The sequence below is a fragment of the Physeter macrocephalus genome, chromosome 11 (assembly GCF_002837175.3).
Source record: "Physeter macrocephalus isolate SW-GA chromosome 11, ASM283717v5, whole genome shotgun sequence".
NCBI lineage: Eukaryota > Metazoa > Chordata > Mammalia > Artiodactyla > Physeteridae > Physeter > Physeter macrocephalus.
In genome coordinates, this window is record NC_041224.1 from 168,768,025 (window position 1) to 168,774,510 (window position 6,486).

The window sequence follows — 6,486 nt, forward strand, 5'->3', positions numbered from 1 at the left end:
ATTCAGCTATGCTTAAAATTTCACTTTTATCCAACACACCAAGGCCTTTGGGCATTTTTGCTTTGTATGTGAAGGATATTCTAAGATATAGATTCTATAGTTTCCTGAAAATGGGGGGGTGGAAGTGGAAGGAGTCCACATAAATGTCACTGTGCTCCGAGTGATGTGCTGGAGCCATTTTCTACCAGACCATGAGCATCACTCCCCACCCCCCTCCAGCGTTCAGAGATGTCACATTGGTAGCTTCAAATCATTGACCACAGTGGGAGTATTTACACCACAGTAGTTGGCAAATGCTACAAATCAGTGTTTCTTCGCTGAGAGAGTTGACTGTCAAACATTTACAAGGAAACCACTTTTTTGAGGGTGAGTGGAAGGCAGGCCCTTTTACAGGGAGGCTTGGTGGTCTCTCCTTTCAGCGCTGGCGTGAGAGCAGAGTACGAACTGCCAACTGTGGCGGCCGGAATCCTGGCAGGACAGGCATTTAGAGAGTTTCTTCCCTTCTTTGACTGAGTACCAGTTGAAAGAAGTGCAGCCAAAACTGTAACCAAAGGAGGTATTACGCTTCCAGAAACATCAAGAGTAAAAGTATTGCAAGCAGCGGTAGTAGCTGTTGGATCAGGCTCTAAAGGAAAGGGTAGAGAGATTCAACCAGTTAGCGTGAAAGTTGGAGATAAAGTTCTCCCAGAATATGGAGGCACCCAAGTAGTTCTAGACAACAAGGATTATTTCTTATTTGGAGATGGTGACATTCTTGGAAATATGTCAACTGAAATATGTCACTATTGAAATGGCATCACGTGAAGCTGCCCATTCCACTGAAGTTCTGAAATCTTTCATCATGTAAATAATGTTCACATTTCTCTGTGTAAAATAAACTAATGATATCCAAACTAATGACATCCAGTGTCTCTAAAATTTAGTTTCAATGTATTGATATAAACGTTTCCAAGTAAACGTATATAAATGAAAAACAAAAATGAGGCTAGGGTGCTTTAAGGAATGATACACATATTAACTTTTACACCTGTTAGGGAGTAACAGGCAGCGCCACCCCTGCTTTGGTAGCAGGTGAGTGGGGGATGCAGAGAGCCTCTGACTGTGTTTTCTTTGCTTTCGGGGGACTATGGTATAATTTGAGCCCTGAGGAAAAAAACACAGGTCCAAATAATCAGAAATGGCTTTTCTCATTATTCTGCTGACCAGAAAGACCCTGCCTAAGGCTCTTTGGAAAGTAAAGATGACAGGTAATGCCTTCTTCAGAAAGAAATATTTCTACATAAAAATCCTCATGAATGGGCTAGATGTGTGCCATCCCATAGAACTTTCTGCAGTGATGGAAATGTCCTGTATCCATGCTGTCCAGCAAGGTAGCCACTACATGCAGCTTATTTAACCCTTGAAACGTGGCTAGTCTGAATTGAGACGTGCTGTAAGGGTAAAATACACACTGGATTTCCAAGACTTAGAATGAAAAAAAAGAATGTAAAATACCACATAAAAATGTTTATATTGATTACAGGTGGAAATGACGATCTTTTGGATAGATTATTAAATATTATATACTACTATTAAAATTAATTTCACCTGTTTCTTTTTACTGTTTTAACGTGGCTACTAGAAAATTTTAAGTTTAAATTTAATATTTAAATTAATGCACACATTATATTTTTATTGGACACCACTGAGCTAGATCATGAAGTTCTGAGTCAGGTGCTATGGAAGAGAGAAGGGTATAGAGAATCAAAAAGGAGGGGCAACTGGGGCTTCCCTGGTGGCACAGTGGTTGAGCATCCGCCTGCCGATGCAGGGGATACGGGTTCGTGCCCCGGTCCGGGAAGATCCCACATGCCAACGGGAGAGGCCACAGCAGTGAGAGGCCCGCGGACCGCAAAAAAAAAAAAAAAAAAAAAAAAAGGAGGGGCAAGGAAAAACAAAGCTAAATTGTGCACACCTCAGAAGACGGATTTTGTAATGCAACTTCCCCTTCCACACGGAGTGTTAGAATGTTGGGAAAATGCATCACGAGTTGCCTGTATGTGGCCTAGGAGGAGAGGGAGACACCCAAATATTTAAAACCATGAGCAGTACGTCTGAGTGTCAAGCAGAACCTACATTCCCCTTAAACCTCCTTCCTTTGGTGGATGGGATTAGGACATGGTTTGAGAAGTTTCTACAGAATTCTGTGAGAAACTAGGCTCAAATTTTCAGTCCTGCTTCCAGTAGATGTGTCCTATTTCCAGCCCCAATCTGAGAAAGAACATTGTCGTGTTTGAGAATTTACGTCAGATCATCACCTACCTTGAAATGCAGAACCTCTCTCTTAGATGGGGAACCATAAGGTGTAGACTAAGGTGTAAGCACCCTCACTAAATCAGGAGGGCTGAGGCCATATAGGACTCAGATTTCATTATTTTAATCTCAGGTCTTCCCTTTCTCAAGAAGATTTAAGAAACACAGCACAGTCATTCCAATACACTTGATGTCCAAGACCTATTTTTTGGTCTGCTTTTTAGAAGTAGGGGTGGCTTCTGAATCTGTCATCAAAAGCATCTCACGGAGGGCAAATGCTGCAGCCAGCAGAAAAAAGTTTAATTTCAACATACATAAAAAAGGAAAGACGGGGAAGGGAAATTTTTTTCCTACTGCATAGGAATACAAACTTTCAAGCCTTCAGCCATAAAGGGTGTGCACCTTAATGAGACAAAAGTCACGTTCTAATCAGGAAACTTTGATCAAGTAGAAGTTAAATAACTTCCCACCTGCAAAACCATGAAGAAGGAAGCACAACAGGAAGCCCTGAGCAGTAGCAAGGCTGGTACACAAATCCTGACTGTCTCTGCACGCGCCTTCTGGGACTTTAACATTCACCCAGAGAGTGGGAACTATAAAAATAGACGACATGTTTCTGAAGAAGTGAAAGACTTATTGCATAATGGTGGCAAACTCTGTCTGCTAGAACAGAACGACTCTGCATGCAAACAGAAAACTAAAAAATAGCTACCACTCTAGACAAATGTATTTTTGAAATATTCAGCCTCCAGAAAAATGTATGGCTGCATTAGCAGAGTGAAAGCCTCGTCACCTGATATTGGGAAAATGCAGTCACCTTCCCTAGTCCACAAATCTGGCCCATAAATCTGGCTAATTCATGTTGACCCCTCCCGAACTGTAAGTCTCAGAGTTATTTCTCTCCTCTTTCCTTACTTTTCTCTGTAAGACTTGTACATCAATAGAAAGGAAATAATTTGTGAACAGAAAATATCGATTTTGGCGGAAGCCCTGTAAGGCAGAGATCTACCGCTTCCTTCATTTTCATCGTGGGGAACGAGAGGAACCAGGGAAAAGAAACATCCAGACGCAGACACAGCTGTCAGGTTGAAGAGGCATCTCCTCTGGTGTCTCCTTTGCTCTCTGCCCTCCCCTTTTCCGTGTCCCCTCCAGAGTTTCATGCCGACCACGTGAGTCTCTGCCCAAGCCCTTCTTCCTTGATGACTACCCATCTGCTGATTCACTGACCCTTACAACAAATATTTATTAAGCAACTAATATGTGCAAAGCCTGGATTAGATACTTAGAGAGGGGGCTTTGGGGAGGGAGAGAGAGACGCAAAGACAATTAAGATATAACAACTTTCTTAAAGGAATTTAAAATCCAGGGGAGATAAATATGAAGATTGTAATAAAATACCAAGTATATCAAGTACTGTGATTGTGTGGCAGGAAATCCGAAAATGCCCTAGGATAGGGCTTGTCTCAAAGTGCCTAGAAGTCCCATGGGATGCAGGTGGAAGTCTAAATGCCCAGCGAATTGAGAGGCCTTTTGGGAAAAAGTAAGGGGGAGAGAGATTAGAGGTGCATAAGATGGCTGCAAATTCAGTGCTTCCGGGTCACAGTAATGAGACACGCTCAGTGCAACAGGGCTGTCAGCCGCATCCGTGAGTCTTACAGGGTGAGGCCCAAGTGGACAGGCTCCTTCTATCAATTACATGCCCATGGGGGATCTATGGCCTAAGGTTACATTGTGTCCTTGCTAATAGCCCAACTTCATCTCCCTCTGGAGTTATTGTTGGAGCCTATACGGACATGGCACTGACCCACTGTTCTAAGCAGCTGGACAGTCCAGCCAGGAGCTGGACCAAAGACGATGTGTAAGAGGACAACGTGCCTCTGCCATTGTGATTGTCAGCAGCAACCTGGTGGCCTCAGAAGATAGTTCCTTTGCAAGGCTTCTCTTTGGCAGGCGTCAGCAATTGTGCCTTCATAGCATCACAGAGAGCAGAACAGGAAGGGAGAAAATAAGAGACCCTGGAGGGCAAGGCTAACTGCAGATGAACAAAACTCAGGTGCCCCATGGAGCCTGTGTTCTTTACAGCCTGAACGTTTATTGGGCATCACCCATGTGACTAGCATTGGATTAGATGCTAGGGCCACACGGACCAACCAGTCAGACACTAGCCCCTGCCCCAAAGAGCTGATGGTCTGCTGGGGGCAAACAAGTATTAACTCATACTTGCATAAATGATTATTTCATTGGGTAAGTGCTCTGAAGGAAAAGCATCGAATTGGGAAAGTATAAAGAGGTTAGGGGCAAGGTCATCTGAGGGTTATAAACGCTTCCTTGAGGCAAGAAGTAGTTGGGCAAAGGGAGTTGGATGGAGAAGTTCCTACAGTTGCAGGCAGGGACAGGACTGGAGAAAAGCTGGTTGTGCCTGGTGTTATGGCTCTGTCATTATGCCAAGTCTGGGTACCCTGGAAAAACAGGGTACAAAAACCTATAAAAAGGGACTGTGGGGACCCATGGGCAATTGACTTGCAAGAGCTGAGAAGCCTTCTTAGAAAAGGTGGCCTTTTAGCTGAGCTTTGAAATATGAGTAGGGTTTTGACAGGTGGAGGATGGAGGCAAATGGCATTCCAGAAAAAGGAAGAAACAGTAAAAACAAACACTAAACATGAAGGGAAGAGATGAGCAATTGTATATCTATACCTATATCATATATATCTACACACACATCCCAATACCATGAGGTAGTTGTTATTTCTGTTTTGCAGATAGGAAATGCAAGGTCTAAATGATACAAAGGTTGGAAAGACTTGCCCAAGGTCATCAGTCTTAGGTGATAGAGCCCACATTTAAACCCCAGTCTAAATCTACCCCATGTTGCCTTCCTGAAAGCTCAGGGCACATAATAAGCCCTCACTAAGTGGCTATCATTACAGATACAAATGTGACAGCAAAAATGATCACGTGATGCGCCCCAGGGCAGTTGGATGAAGAGGGGGGTAAGAGGAATTGGGATGGACTAGCAGACGAGTCAAGCTTTGAACGTCTGTTAATGTAGCCCATGTGCAGTAGGTATAAAATGATCAAACAGCAAAGTCTCAGCCAAATCCATTATCCCAGGATCCTGTAAGGCAGAACCTGCTGTTTCAGTGCCTCCTGGGGTTTGTCCAGAGTCAAGAACAAAAAACAACCAAAAAAATAGGAGCAGATTATAGAGCTATATTAATGGTAGTTGATGAATCCTCTGTAGATGAGGCAGAAAGCCTGAATTTTAAGGACAGAGGTCTGAGAAACTGCAGACAGAAGCATTTGAACACTGTCACCAAACTGGTGCATTTCAGCAAGGGGGTGACAAATCTCATGGGGATGTAGGCAGGTTTCCAGAAGTGAACTGCAGACAATGATGAGCGTCAAGGAGCAATGACCACGTACACAGAAGATGCTGGCTGAGGAGAGGTGGCAGTTAATGCCATAGTTGCATTTTAGAGCACCGGAGGTCATGTTAGTAATATGCTTTGTTTCAATGGATGCTTGTCGATATAATGTTCAGTAATTTCATTTAGAGATCAGCAACAGTATTTGCTTAGAAATTTCTCAAAAATCCCTTTTGATCATCACTCTGATTTTATGAACTCTTTCGGGTTTTTAAAGAAGGGATATCTAATCAACTAGTATGGTCTCAGTGCTCTTGTCCTGGTTAAAATGCTTTAGATATTGGCTTCTTAAGTGGGAGAGTTGGGGTGAGGTGAGGACAGGACAGGGGACCTTCTTGTTTGGATAAGGCAGATAAACATCTTTTACATTAAGGAATTTGATATTGATTCCATAGTAGATAGAGTCATCAAAAGCATTTGAGTTGGGGCTATGACAATCAGCTCTGTATTTTAGGAGGAAAATCCCAATAACAGTGTGAAGGATGGATTAGGCCTTTCATGCACTTTTCTTTTTTTTTTCATATACTTTATTTTATCAAAACTTAACTGCTCCCCTTTAATCAGTACGAGGGTGATATGTATTACAATGAGTATCTTAGTGCCTTACTCCTATTAGCTAATAAAAGTTAATGTAATTGATCTTCAGTTGAATTGAATAGTTCCTAGAAATGTAATGACAACCCTTCTAAAAACTGGCTTCTTTTTTAACATTTTTATTGGAGTATGATTGCTTTACAATGGTGTGTTAGTTTCTGCTTTATAATAAAGT

At 42.5% G+C, this 6,486-nt stretch overlaps 1 protein-coding gene and 1 pseudogene across 1 annotated transcript in view; one reads left to right on the forward strand and one right to left on the reverse strand.

Moving 5' to 3' along the window:
• Positions 1-339: 339 nt before the first annotated feature.
• LOC102985601 (10 kDa heat shock protein, mitochondrial-like) lies at positions 340-887 on the forward strand (annotated as a pseudogene).
• The window catches only part of EFCAB11 (EF-hand calcium binding domain 11), a 251,543-nt gene continuing 245,669 nt past the window's right edge, over positions 613-6,486 (reverse strand). The window contains exon 10 of the transcript XR_003682138.2: positions 613-625. The gene's annotated coding sequence lies outside the window, so the exon portion shown is untranslated. The remainder of the gene's footprint in view (positions 626-6,486) is intronic.